Source organism: Panthera pardus, unplaced genomic scaffold (genome assembly GCF_024362965.1).
Source record: "Panthera pardus isolate Hobbes unplaced genomic scaffold, ASM2436296v1 HiC_scaffold_17, whole genome shotgun sequence".
Taxonomy (NCBI): Eukaryota; Metazoa; Chordata; class Mammalia; order Carnivora; family Felidae; genus Panthera; species Panthera pardus.
In genome coordinates this window covers 64,849,626-64,864,911 of record NW_026526732.1, presented here as the reverse complement: position 1 = coordinate 64,864,911, position 15,286 = coordinate 64,849,626, and the positions used below count along the sequence as shown (strand labels likewise).

The 15,286-nt window shown below is 36.7% G+C and overlaps 1 long non-coding RNA gene across 3 annotated transcripts in view; it reads right to left on the bottom strand.

The window, feature by feature from the left end:
- LOC109263433 (uncharacterized) overlaps nucleotides 1–8,100 on the bottom strand; it is a 143,690-nt gene extending 135,590 nt beyond the window's left edge. For 2 of the 3 annotated variants that reach the window (XR_002078207.2, XR_002078208.2), the window contains exons 1-4: nucleotides 8,036–8,100; nucleotides 6,021–6,101; nucleotides 4,437–4,549; nucleotides 2,726–2,782 (exon numbers count right to left, since the gene is read on the bottom strand). This is a non-coding gene — a long non-coding RNA (uncharacterized LOC109263433). The remainder of the gene's footprint in view (nucleotides 1–2,725; nucleotides 2,783–4,436; nucleotides 4,550–6,020; nucleotides 6,102–8,035) is intronic. The other variant, XR_008422951.1, reaches the window with a different exon arrangement.
- Between the last annotated feature and the right edge of the window lie 7,186 nt (nucleotides 8,101–15,286).

Here is a 15,286-nt window from a genome sequence, read left to right as displayed (position 1 = left end):
CATGCTCTGTCTCTCTCTGTCTCAAAAATAAATAAACGTTAAAAAAAAAAAAGTTAAAAAAAAAACTGCATAGTCTGTATGATCTAATGTGAAAATACATAGAAACACTTGTAAAGAAACACACAAACATGGAGACAAGCTTCTTCTGAGAAGTATGAATAAGACACATTTCTTTCATTTGTTTTCTACTCCCCAAATTTTTTACAATAAATAATGTATAATTTATTAAATGCAATTATTATTAAATTACATATAATTCTTTTATGATAGATAACAACTCTAAAAATTAGATGAACATATTTTAAATATACCTCTTCTTTTTAAAAGTGAATGAAGTTGGCTTTTTTTGACCTTCAATAGATTTTCAAGAGGTCACTGTTCTTTTATAGAAGGATTCCAAGTCCTGTTGTCCATATCAAAATAAATATTTTTGCCAGAAATCGTTCTTACTTTTCACTTTTGACTGAGGCCTTTTTATTCTTAAAAGGGTAAGATGTGGCATCTAATTTTGTCTCTGCTTCTTTGGGGAGAGGAACTTTAGTATATTGCTACTAAAGACATTTCCATCACATCTAACCCGGCAAGCTTCCCTGTATTCTTCACCTTCTTGGTGTTTAGAGAGCTCAATTAATGTAATTCTGCTAACTTTGTTGTTGCTGTTGCTGTTGTTACTCACTTCCTTGCTAGGAAGATGGGGTGAAGTTTCTGACTGGAAGCGTAAGAAGAATAACTAGATATCCTCTATCCTCCTGTGTCTCTCAAAGCCAGTCCCCTGCAGAGACCATGCATCTTCCTTCACTCTTTCATGCTGGAAGTGGTACAGCAGTCAGCTCCGGTGAGTGTGGTGAAATGAGATCTACCCCAAGTCCAGTGCTTTCTGTAAATGGATGAGGTTGCCCAAATCCTTGGATCCTGGTGGCAGGCCCATTTGGCTAATGGACCTAGAGCCACAATCTGCACCCTGACCTCTAGCAGTGACAAAGGCGATATCTTGCCTGACATATTTACTCATTTGTTTCATTCCTCCAATCATTTAGTAATTACGTGGAAAAGAGAGACGTTATTTGTTGGTGGCCTCCTCAGAAACTGCAAGACATACTTTTGTTTTACAATTATAAGTATATACATACCACTTTGACTTGACAATAAAACCTTCTGGTTGGTTTGAGTTTTGCTATATGTTGTTGTAACTTGGATGCCAAAGGGCTTCACACCATTCTTAATTTTTTTTTAATGTTTATTTCTGAGGGAGAGAGAGAGAGAGAGCAAGTAGGGGAGGGGCAGCGAGAGAGGGAGACACAGAATCCAAAGCAGGCCCCAGGCTCTGAGCTGTCAGCACAGAGCCCAACTCAGGCTCGAACCCACAAACCGTAAGAATATGACCTGAGCTAAAGTCCGACGCTTAACTGACTGCGCCACACAGGGGACCTGGGCCTCACACCATTCTTAAACAGTCCATTCTTAAACAGTCCATTCTTAGAGTAAACAGTAATTTCTTAGAGAATCCAGAAGGTCAAACAGCAGAAACTAAAAATAAAAATAAAAAATAGAGTTTAGATCCTTTGGGGAGCTGGTAACTCCCATACATCAAGAGTAGGAATGCAGGGGCACCTGGGTGGCTCAGTCGGTTAAGCGTCTGACTTCTGCTCAGGTCACGATCTCACGGTTCATGGGTTTAAGCCCTGCATCTGGCTCTGTGCTGACAGCTCAGAGCCTGGAGCCTGTTTCGGATTCTGTGTCTCCGTCTCGCTCTGCCCCTCCCCTGTTCACGCTCTGTCGCTGTCTCAAGAATAAATAAACATTAAAAAAAATTTTTTTTTTCTTAAAAAAATTTTTTTAACGTTTATTTATTTTTGGGACAGAGAGAGACAGAGCATGAACGGGGGAGGGGCAGAGCGAGAGGGAGACACAGAATCGGAAGCAGGCTCCAAGCTCCAAGCCATCAGCCCAGGGCCCGATGCGGGGCTCGAACTCACAAACCATGAGATCGTGACCTGAGCTGAAGTCGGACGCTTAACCGACTGAGCCACCCAGGAGCCCCCAAAAAATAAAAAAAAAATTAAAAAAAGAGTAGGAATGCAGTTACTCAGCTGTATGCAGATGTTCCCTTTCCTCTTATCCTTTTAGCCCTGGAATCCCAAAAATGTTGGCAAAATAAGTATTCTATATTATTCTTTTTAAAACTTTATTTTCTGACACAACTCAATAATACAACACATAGGAGTTAGGCAATCAGGCCACCCTAAAAAAACAACAGATATTTCTTCTAAATATCAAGATAGCAAATCAGAGGCATTATTGCCTTTTTAGTTCCCCATATCTTAAGCATTAGTCATTCAAATGTCAAAATCTTTTATAAAGTAATTCTATTAATTCCACTTGAATAGATCTTCATTTAATGAGCCACTGTGCACCCTTATTTTCGTCTTAAATAAAATAATTTTAATGAAATAATTTTGTGTCAATTTAGATTTTATTGTTGCTATTATTAATACTATGTTTTAATGTTATATTCATTATGTGATCTGTTAACAAAAATCTGCTAAAGGCAATCCATTTGTTTCAGAGTTCATGAAAAACTGGTATATTCTGGTGACAATTTGGCAGCAAGAGATCATTTAGCAAGGACATACTTTACACCATATGATGAAGCATGATCATTCTGCTTGAGTGGAATGGATGATAGATTGTTCATTAATCCTACAAAAATGTATTAAGTACTTACCATGTGTCAAGTACTGTGCTCCTTACCGGGGACACATTGTCTCTGCTTTAATGGACCCTAAAAGAAAAATTATACAAATGATATACATTAATAGATGGTCACACAAATAATTATATAATGATAGATTATGAAGCATACAATAAATAAAAATTTATATTGTGACCAGGATTGTCAGGAAAATGTCAGGAAATTTGATAGATAGATTAAATAAACTCTTTGCCCTACAGTTAATAAAAGTTTTCAGCCTCTAAAATGTACTTCTTGCCTCTAAATTGAATCAATATAGGAACTTGGAATTTTTATAATCAACTCTTTAAAATTCTTTAAAATTCATCCAAAAACAATTATATGAGAAAAACAGTTTTGTCAATGTTATAGACATTATGATCCAGATATCAGCATACCAGACCTGCATATATGACCCTTCCTAAACTCCAATGGGAGACTTAGGAAAGTAACTTTGCCTCTGTGGACCCCAGTTGCTTGTCTTGCAAAATGAAGTATTGGCTAGGTCATCCTGAGAACGAAACCAATCTAAATTCTCTGATCTATAATTTAAGAGAAATATTCTCTATGACTACAGAATAAGTTTGTGCCTGTCATATAGAAATTACCTGTCATAAACAAGCTATAAGAATTTGATGTTAAGTGAAAATACAGAATTGGATCCCTTTAGTACTTTATTAATATATTACTGTGTAGACATACTACATAAGGTAAAAATAACAATTGCTTCCTGTTGTGAATATAGCATCTGATTTTACCAGTATATAGTTTCCCACAGGTGCATCTGTTCTCTAATGGAAGTTGGGGTGACACATACTAAATAATGACCAGTCAATTATATTGATTTATATATAAATAGTAGCCACCCCAGATTTTTCTCTTCCCCCAGAATAATGTAATAACCTGCTATACATACTTGTGGAAACACTCCATTTCCTCAAAATACAAAGAAGATTTGTAACTACCTATTTAATGTCTTTCTTCTCCACTAGACACGGTATCTTATTCACTGCTGCATTAACTTTTGACACATTAACAACCAACCAAACCTAGAGTCTTAAAACAACAAATCTATTTCTTCTTCACCATTTTGTGTTGACTACAGCTTGACCCAACTGGACCCAGCTGGGCTTGGCTAAGCATAACTCTAGGCTGCGTAAGTTTGTATCTGCTCCACATATTGCTCATTCTGGAACCAAGGCTGAAGAAACACTGACATCATGCAGTATAGTTTAATGGAAAATGACAATAATGCAAGAAGAGAGGTGCCTGGGTGGCTCAGTTGGTTAAGCGTCTGACTGAAGCTCAGGTCATGATCTGTCCTGTGAGTTCAAGCCCCCTGTCAGGCTGTGTGCTAACGGTTCAGAGCCTGGAGCCTGCTTGGGACTCCATGTCTCCCTCTCTCTCTCTGACCCTCCCCTGCTCGTGCTCTGTCTCTCTCAAAATAAATAAATTAATTAATTAATTAAACATTAAAAATGTTTTAAAAAGCAATAAAGCAAGAGGAAATAAATGGATGGTGGATTCCTAAGCCTTATTTAAGAATGGTCACACAGTTGCTCCCGCCCTCATTTCATTGGTCAAAGCAATCACAGGGGCAAGTGCAAAATCAATAGAATGGTGAAGTATACTCTCCTCCATGACAGGGAAAGGAAGATGAATTAGTGAACAGTAATGAAGTCTGTAACAGCTGCCCTACACTTACCACTTAACATAGTCCATGGCACATAGTGGATGTTTAACCTGTTTGAAGAATTTATAAAATTGTATAATATGTCATCCATCTCCCCAAATAAGTCCATATTCTCTTGTCTTTCTCTGTAATACAAATGTATTTTCCCTCCATGTGAGAAACTTTAATACTTTAATTTTTCCCAGATTCAGTATGGCCCAGGAAACAGTTTGTCATCATATCCCTAGTTCCAAGTTCACTGGCTTTCATATGGTCAATGCTCAACAAGTATTTTTTTTAGATGAACAAAAAAAATAATAATAATAAAGGAATGAATGAGTCTGTAAGCCAAATGCTAGATGTGGGGGGTTTTTTGTTGTTTTTAAGGAGATTTTTTTGTTGTTCATTTACACATAATAAAGCTAAATCTGACTTCTAGTTAGCGTTAAGTCCTAAGGTGTTCTAGCATTACTTTCCATATAAATTAAGAGAGTACTCCTTTTTGTGAACTCTATTTAAGTGTTATGGTATGCTTAGAATTAGTTTTGAAAGTTAAATATACTCCTACTGAGATTATATGGGCACATGGAAATGGTCTTAAAGACCAATGAATTTCAACCCTCATACTTTAAGGATGATTATCGTTATCTTTAATTTATTATTCACTATCTCATGAAGGTATTTTGTTTGGATGTATTTGTCATTACTTTTCATTAAAAAATACTTTTCATGTATCTATTATACCCAAACCTCTGATATACATGATATATAAGAAACAGTTTCTATTGTTCAGGTTTTTCTATCTGCTTGAGTAGATATGCTATGTTTCAAGACAGCTACAGTAATATTTGTGAGTACCAAATAAGTAAAACATACCCACAAGAATTTAGATAAAAGAGATAAGGTCCTACAAGAATGATTAAGAAAATCTCATGGAAGAAATACAATTTAATTGAACCTAAGAAAATGAGTAGGATCTCCATAAGTGAATTAGAGAGGGAGGATATTTTTAGGAGAAAGAATATAATAAATAAAAAAGCAAAAGGTATAATTCAGCAACGTCAAGAAAGAGTTAAAGCTGTGTAGGGAGATAACTAAAGATAAGGCTGGAAAAATAAGTAGAGCACAGATTGTGAATGAAGACATAAAATGGTGAACTAAGGATTATCAATTTCATTTTGTAAGCATTGTAGAGCCAATGAAGTTTTTTCACGAGGGAATGTACCACAATGAGTGTATTTTTAGGATTATTAATTTGGCAATAATATAGACAATGGATTCAGTGAAGAGTATCACAGAGGCAATTTAGGAGAATGTTTCCATCACTGAGGTATGAAGTAATCACACATAAATGAAGGTGGATGGCTGTAATGTAAGAAAGGACTACAGAGTGAGTACAAAGTCAGATGTACTGGGACTGAAACAAAGAGCTGTATGGCATAGTTTCATTGATGGCCTTGGAATTCAGATCAGAGAACACTGGGGCCAAAGTACTGAAAGAACATCAAGTTGGGCTTAGATCTAGAATCAGAAAATGGAAACAAGGTCAAGGGCAAGGGTTAGTTACTTCTGAGATAAGCATAATTCCTAAAATATGAACAAATCCAAGAGACATACCTTAGGGGCAGACTATGAGTATTATTAGCCAAAGTCCAAACTGAATAGGGTAACTGGATTGTGGATTTCAGACAAGAAAGGCTATACATTCATTTAAAAAAAAAAACAGTTAATATTGGACAGAATTTATTAAGTGAATAAACTAATATTGACTCTTCTAGCCCAAACCTAAATTTTCCCCCCACTGGAGAGTATGAAAAATTCAAAATAGTGTTTGTAGAAGTAATGGAATGGTAACATTTGATGTTGCCATGCAGCACAGCCTGAATATAGACAGTCCATGCACCTGAGCACTAGGATTCGAAGCAGAAGGGACAAGATGATGGTAATTCATTTCAGGGAGATGAAATGTACATGGTTCATATTGAAACTTAACTTATGGATTCTTATCAAGTAAAGAATAATTTATATGGTCTTTGACAGCCAGCCATTTATTCTTAATCAAAGAAAGGTGTGTTCCATATTGTTAATGTTATTCAGATTATGCAATCTTGAGTTTTCCCATTATTACACTAGCAATTTTTTCTGTAGTAAGATTTCTAACATGAAGTAACAAACATGCCAATAAGCCTATATACACAGAGAAACAGAGGGAAGAGCGCTGGAGTGGTATAGCAGAAAGGGGGGGGGAGCAGAGAAATAGAAAAAAGAGGAGGGGCTGGGGGAGGAAGAAGAGGGAGAAGGAGAGGAGAAGGAGAAGATGAAGAAGAAGAGGAAGATGAAGGAGAAAAAGAGAGATGGGGAGAAAGAACTTTTGTATTAGGTTAAGCTGAAATCATTAATCAAGATATAATAAAACACAATTTACAAATATAAAGACAATATATCTAAGATGTAGTTCCTTCCCAAAATATTTTCAAAAATATTTTCATTGCTTATGGCTTATGATTTCACCATGTAATATTATCAAGTGATGAACTTTTTCATCTACAAGTTTGTTCATTTGTTGTATGATTCATAGCCCCAATACACAGAAGCCTGACTGCTATGTCACTGACGGGAGACTTGAGATGCAGCCTTGTGCCTTTGTTCCTTGAAAACTTGTCAGCAGATACCGAAAAAAATCATATATGTTCTACTTGCCTCTAGGTACCAGGATACCAAAAATAAGATTTCTTCTTGTTTGTAAACTAAAAGTGTTTCAGTGTAGAATATCTAATGACACAAGAGTTCAGTGGCAAGAGAAACCATTTATTATTAATGATCACAGAACTACCAAAACAATAAAATATAACAAGGGCAGTAGGTTTCAAATATGTGGCCATCTACCAGATGTTTAATGCAGATGAAAGCAACATAGTATATCTGTGGTCACCGTCAATAACACATTTCTCTGAAATAAAACTTTCATTCGCCTCTCATTCTCTACACATACCCAACCTCTAAAACACTTTTTACTTGTAATCATTTCTACTATTTGGAGTCCTTCTGTCAAGTTTCTAATTCTATAAATCTCTTCCACCTTGATCTCTCTTTTGGTTTTGCTTTTTCCAAATGTGGGTAAGAGAGGTTGTGTGTAAGAAAGAAAATTACAAAATGCACCAATTTCAAGATTGAATTGTTGCTTTCTTGCCTCTCCACCCCAACCTTAAAGCTCACCAGCAGCATTAATGCTCCACAAATAGGAGACAACAGCAAAAACGTAGCGAATATGAATTGTAAGTCAAGGGAGAAAAATCTAATGAACTCTGCCCAATTGAAACTGTCATCTCCTAAAACAGTCATGAGAGTCGGAATCTCTTATGGAATTTCATAAAAATAAATATTCTTTGGGAACTACTCCCACAGAGATTCTGATTCAGTACGTCTGGTGAAAGGCCAGAAATGTACATTTTTAACATGCTCTCCAGGTGAAACAGATGGATGGCCCTACACATCACAATAATTATTCTAGAAATTGCAGGAATAAATACTTCTCATTCCTCATTTGACTAACAAAGAATAATTGATAGTGGAATTGATAGTAATGGAGACATAGGGAACAAAGGTCCAGGTAATTATAAAATTTACAGTACCTGAAAGGACAACACAAAGCCAAAATTAGACCTTGTCCTTTGACTTTAGGATTTCAGATTTCCTGAAAAGTAAGAGAAAGATAGATTGGATCGTGGGAGCTAAAAAACCACACTCCTGTCAGGTTGCTGCCATATATACTAAAATACAATTGATCCCATTCATTCCCATTTTGAGCCCACAACTGCATACTTTTCCAGTTCTTTCACTATTTTTACCATGTACTAATTTACCTCTCTTTCAAACCCAATTCCTTGGTCACCCTTACCTCTAGGTCCATAAGTTTCACTGTCTTCCTTAAATTCCAGCCTCAAAGTCCTTCATTTCACCACGCCTATTGTCAACACCTTCAGATACGTGACATTGTTGCCCACATTATGTGCTTTTACTAAATCCCTAAGCTAAGATGAGCCCAGTCCTGGCGTCTAGTTCTCTCCCTCCACTGATCACCACTGAAGAAAAACTACACAGTCATGCATATTGATACTATTACAATATATTATTTTTCCCCTCAACTGGGCTTTTAACCCCACAGCAATCCTTTTATATATTTCTAATCAGTGCTGACTCTATTTCCCCACAATAGCTATACTAAATCTTCATCAGTTTGTTTGAAGGCACTATTAATTTTCCCAATGCAAAAAATAAAATCCATCACACATGAGCTACTTTAACGTTCCATTGCACTATCTGTAAATGCCCATGTCTGCCTCTCTACCAAATACTTACACCTGTATCCATAGCTGTGCTCCTCTTTACCCTATTCCCTCCTATCCCAGAAAAATAAGTGCTTCTAAACAAAGCTAACAAATCTATCCTATCTTCTCCAAAGAGCTGTCATTAATTTTACCTTTTTGATCCTTATCCACTTTCTTCATTGCTCCTTTTTTCTTAATATTTTCATGACTATCCCATATTTTTTAAAATGCTCACCTAATTTGCATTTCTCCCTAAAACAATCCCTCCTCATTCCCTTACCTTTTATTGGAACTCATAAAATGAGGATTTAAGCTATTTTTTTACATCTTCCATTCATTCTTTAACTCTGTACATTCTGCCTTACTACTCCCATTACTGCTCAATCTTTTTACTCAAGCTGACATTGCTAACATCAGCAATGACCTCCTCATTTACAAATCCAGGGAATGCTTCTCATTACCTATCCCATTTAACTCTGGCACTGACATCTTCTGCTTTTGTGCACTCTTCCTTTGGGCTCTGTCATAGCATTCTCCCTGGTTTTCCTTTCATTTGGCTGCCCCTTTCCTAGAGTTGTGGACATGAGCTTTGTAGCCAGACTATTTCCACCATTTACTAACTATGTGACCTCTCTGACCATAGCTCCCTCCCCACATAAAAGGGAGATGATAATAATATATACTTCTTAAGGTGGCCATGAGAATTAAATGACAAATGTGTTATAAATACTTAACGCAATGTCTGAGGAATAGTAATGTGGTACAGTGATTGGTAGACAATGTGGTGTTGATCCACACGTTGTATAGTTGTTATTGATATTAATACTATTGTTATTGTAACTACTCCTTATGTCAAAATTTTTCCAAATGAACCCTTTTTTATGTTTGTTAAAATAAACATTTCTGGGCTTTACCCGAAACCTAACAAATTGGACTCTTTGGAATAGATCCCAGTAATATGTATTTTAAGAAGGTCCTTGGGTGGCTTTTCTGCTTATTAAAGTTGGAGATCCACTGTCTTATTTCCTTCTGTTAGTGGGGACCTTAGTATCAGACAGACCGGAGATCAAGTTCAAGGATAAAAACTTGAGTAAATTACTTCTTTCTTAACTTTAGTTTTCATGACTATAAATGTAGCTTAGTACCACCAACTACATAGACTTGTTGAGAAGAGAAAACTTGATAGTGTGTATAAATGGTCTAGCACACTACTCTTTATATGACCACTCAACAAATATTTATACTATACCCCATTTTCATCTTCTGTCAAAAGGCGAAAATAGCATGAATGTGATATAAAGAATAAATCCTCTCCCACCCTGTGTACCTACCCCCCAGAATGTATCTGTGTAAGTCTCTAATGATAGAGTTTTAGTTGCCTTATTTACTGGGAAGTCCAGTAAGTGTGACAGTAAATTAGAAGGCAATAGAGCAGAGAAAAAGTGTAAGTATGGCAGTAACTTAGAGCCAATAGACCAGGAAAAATGGAATGAAGTTAGAGTGCCAGGTATTATGAAATAAATTTAAAGTAAACCAGGCATTTTGGCAGGTAGGTCCCATCCAACAATGAATATTGTTCATGTGTCAAAATCTCCAGCACAATCAGCATTATGTTTGCTAACATAGGAAATCCAAAGAGTTCTAGATTTGACCTCTCCCACAAGGACCTAATTAATATCTAATTGGCTTAGAAGACTAAAACACATGAAAAATAAGATGCAAATGTAAGCCATATTTTTCTATTGAATTAACATATGATCAGCACTTATATATAAAAAGTCATACTATTTGCTAGAGGTGATTCAGTTGCTTAACCATCTTACAAACAAGTAGTCAAGAATGATAATCTGTATAGATAATATAATATTGATAACATAGATAATATAAGTGGGTTAATATGGAAACAGCCCCTCTCAAGTTTCCATATTAGAATTTCTGTAGTATGACCCTTTTTTAAGTTTATTTATTTATTTTTGAGAGAGAGAGAGTGCAAGTGGAGGAGGGGAAAAGGGAGAGAGGGAGAGAGAGAATCCCAAGCAGGTCCCACACTGCCAGTGCAGAGCCTGACACAGGGCTCAATCCCACAAACCATGAGATCATGACCTGAGCAAAATCAAGAGTTGGATGCTTAACCAGCTGAGCCACCTAGGCACACCTGTAGTACCGCACTTTTAAATTCTCTTCCAGTTTAATTGTTCTGGGTTTGGGGGGGAAGTCTTTGTATGACTAAGTATGAAATTAAGTGTATTAATTTCTCCTTTCAGTTGTGAAAGAGAAGAAACATTGCTGAAATAAACATGGACTGCTCCATGGAAAAATCAGGAACTGAGCTGGGACCTGAAATAAGGCTTGGAAAGCTGAAAAAGAAGACAGGACTGCACTCAGGCCAAGGAAACATTAGCAAAGGGAGGGGGTTAAGAATGAATATGGTATGTCCATGGAATAATAAGAAGGCCAGTAGGACTTCAACAGTTCCCTAAAGTCATGTTACATAGAGAGGATGTGAGTGGATATGGAGAGACAAGGAATGTAAATTTGCTTCTATGGAAATAGGGTCACTTTTTAAAAAATGAAGACGAAACAATGAATAATATTATTCTGTTAGTCATGTCCATTGACTCCACAACTGGCCACTGGCAGTTAACACAGTCAAAGCCAAATGCTAGGCATTGCAGGAAATAAAATTGAATAAGACATAGTACACTGCTCTCAATGCCACTGAAAAATTAGGACATAAGATAATGACAAAAACAATTATAATCACAGCAGAATATAAATGCTACCAGAGAGACACATGATATTACTATGAGAGGAAGTAGGCGGCTTATGAATAGCAGTAACTCATGATATTTGAATGGGACCTTGAAGGATAGGTGTTATGTAGGTAAAGATAAGAATAGAGAATTTCTGGGAGGAAAATAGTATTAGAAGAAGCTGCTCATTTCAACAAGCATCGCCTGCCCACTGTGTTCCAGGTCCTGGATTGATACTGGGGTATAAAGTAGCATCATAACCTCTGCTCCTAATTGCATAACACAGATGAGCAGAGCACTTGTTCTCAGAGACATTTGGGGAGTTCCATTCATGCAAAGCCTTTATATATGAGGAAGTAATGGAATGAAACTGGGAAGACAAATTGAACCAATATATTAATGAAAGTCTTAAATGCCAGGTTATGGTTGCATTGGAAATCTGTTGCTATAGTTTTTACCAGGGGAGGGGAATTATGAGAATTATATTTTGGGCAGTGTAAGCTGGGACGAATGCATAAAATAGATTTTAAAGGAAGAGATTTTAAAACCAGGAGGCTATTATTACACTAATAAAGTATGGAGTGATAATAGCCTGGGATAGCTGGTGACAGCAGAGCATACCAAGAATATGTTAATGTTCTAGTCATTTGCTAAGAGTTTACCTGAATAATCTCACAAAATCCCTGTTACAGGTGCTGTTATTACTTCCTATTGACAGATGAGTAAACTGAGCACAAAGACATTACAGAACATGCCCATGTTCCACAAATTCAAAATGATGAAGCATAGGCCATCTCCAGAAATTGCACTTTTTAACCACTGGCTATGGAGTCAAAAACACATCTAAATTTTGAACTTGCACATCTAAGTAAAAAATAGCTCAATTAACAAATACAAGGAGGTTTTAAATACTTTTTTCACTGAAAAACTTTACCAGCTTAAAAAAAAGTTGTATCATTCCTCTCCTAAATCAGACTCACTGAAAGCTTTAGTGGTTTTCAAATTCAATAATAGAATTTTAATACCAGAATATATCTCAGAGAGTATTTACTCCAACCTCACAACTTTACAGAAAAGGGAACTGAGACCAAGATTAAGGAAATTGCCCAAAGTCAAAAAGCTAGCTAGAGATCAAACACACATTAAACCCCATACCATCTATTTCTGGCCTACTATAATACAGTACTCTGATGTTATCATATAGAAAAGAATACACTTCTGTTATGTTTTTCATAGCAAATATATGGATGACCCCAACACCGAGTATAAAGGGAGAGTAGTTTTTAGTATAAATTCCAGAAATATATATATATATACATATATATATATATATATATATATTATTGATTGCATAACTACTCACTCAAAATCACAACAATAAATTGTATTAACAATTAAGCCCATTTTTCATTTTAACAGTTTTAACAGATAAATTTATCTACAACAGTGGATTTTCAGGCAATGATGTCAAGTAGGTCTACTTTCATATCATAATAAATATTTAGTGAGCAAATAAATGAAAATCCATATGCTAATTGTTAACTCTCACAGTGATAAAGAAACACCAGGATTTGTTGATGTTTTTGGTGTTGTTTTGGGTGGTTTTGGGGGGTAGGGTAGAGAGAAGGTAGAGGGAACCAGAAAGTGTCCAAGTTTGAAATGCATTGCTGTCTTGAGTGTACATCTTTCCAGAAGAACTCTGACTTCCTTTTTTTTTTCTTTTTTTGGCTCATTACCAGGTGTTTCCCTTTGCAGCACAGCACCAGAGTCCAGCATGGATAGTAAAAGCATGGCCAGACCAATTTGCTCTCATTTATTTTGAGCCATTGCCAGACTCAGAGAAAAAGAACAAAAGGAAGCATATCCTTTTCATGTCTTTTTAAATTGAACAATCTTCTATGAAATATCTTCATACTATCAAATATGTTAGAGAATGTCCTACATTGATGTAGGCCCAAAATACCTCAGAGAACTCTGTGAGTTCAAGGTTAATGGAATGTGCCAAGAGGGCTACCATACAAGCAGAGAGACCACACTGGGAGGCTCACAGAGTAATGGTGCAGGTTTCTCTGTCAGGAACAAGACAAGCCTAAATAACAACTGGAAATATTCTGTCAGTTATCTCCCTATGGTCCTCCCTAGCCACAGGTTAGAAAAAAAAAAAAGAAAAGGAGTTCGAAGTAAGAAGAAAGTATAAACTAGGAAGGTTGTAAAGAAAAGCTGGATTCACTTCACATTCATTGGATGAGCAATTGATTAAAGACGAATGCATAAATAACACAGAGTTCATGTCACTGGATAGAATAAGGAAGAAAGAGATAAAAGAAGCATATGTCTAAGTGGGGTGGAATGAAGGGGGGAAAAGAAGAGAGGAAAGCAAATAAAAATTTAAAAAGCAAAGAAGGAGAAAAGAAAATGAAAGAAATTAAGCTGACAGGAAGGAACATATGAAATGCAGCTGTGATGCTCATTTGCTCCTCTTTTAAAATGTAAATTACTTCTGATTTTGAAGTCAAGGTCTTGATATTTTCCTGTGGAAATATAGCCACGTACACTTTAAACAGTCTCTTCTACAAAAGAGAGAAAATTAGGAGACAGAATGTAGTTTTACTATAAGGAATTAAGAAACAGTCCAAAAAACCTAAAGGCATTTCGGTATAAGTTGTCTGCAATAGACAACAGCTTTTAAAACCTCCAAATTTCCTAGCCTGATGCGGGCACAAAGAGAGCCTGGGACTTGGTTGCCTGGCAACCGCGCTCTTCACAGGCAGCTGGAGTAAAAGAAACCGCCTGGTGCCAAATGGCCTTTCACCTGCTTCGTTAAAGGGAAATCAAAGTGAAAGCCTCACTTCGCGAGGGCCCAAGCGCCCCTTGGGAAACAGAGGCCAGCGTAACCCTCTTCTAGCTTCACTTCGTTTGGGGAGTCATTTGATGAGGGTTTTCTAATGCCTCAGTAATCAGGGGCGCTTAGTCTCTCCTTGCCCCCTCCTCTGGGTACCACCCTGCATATAACAGGCGGTAAGCTTGGAGCTCTGATGGTGTATACAAGGCAAAGCAATCGTTTTAAACGTTTTGCTCTAAACTGGTAAACTCCGAAAATTAGGAAAAAGGCTTGTAACTCCTTTAGTGATGACCTTTCAAGAACATCTCCCCAGTTCTTCATTAGATTTGCTTCCTGATAATACTAAGACTAACAAAGTTTATTCGTGATGAAAAGAGACTAGAAATAGCTACACAAATATTCTGGTTTTACTTACACACCTGGTGACTGAATTTATTCTAGGAACTTACTTGGCTGGCTATTTTCGTGGAAATGTGAAAAGTGCCTGGAGGTGATGTCGTATAAAGAGTACAGTGTTCTTTCCAAGAGAATCATACAGCCCATTCCTAAAATGTACTCTACTATACACCGTTGTCTGTGGAAATTTTAGAATTTGGTAGAAAATACAGTTTTGTAATGGAATCTTAATGAGTAACTCCCATTGAGTCCCGCTCTCTTACAATCAAACAGGAAAATGTGAGTGGAAACTGGGCAACTCGCTGTGTAGCAGTCAGAACAAATTGCTGAAAGACGCAGTGGATTCTGCACCCGCTCCTGTCACTCAGCACCACACTGGCTTCCTAATTTGAGTAGCATAGACATAACTAATGTACGTAGTTTGCGTTTGGATTTTTTCTTGAGGTAACTTTGTTTTTGAAGTGGGGGAAGAGAACAAGAAGGAGGGAGGGAGAGAATCTTCAGCAGGCTCCCCGCCTAGCATGGACACCCCACGCAGGACTCTAGCTCACAAACCATGAGATC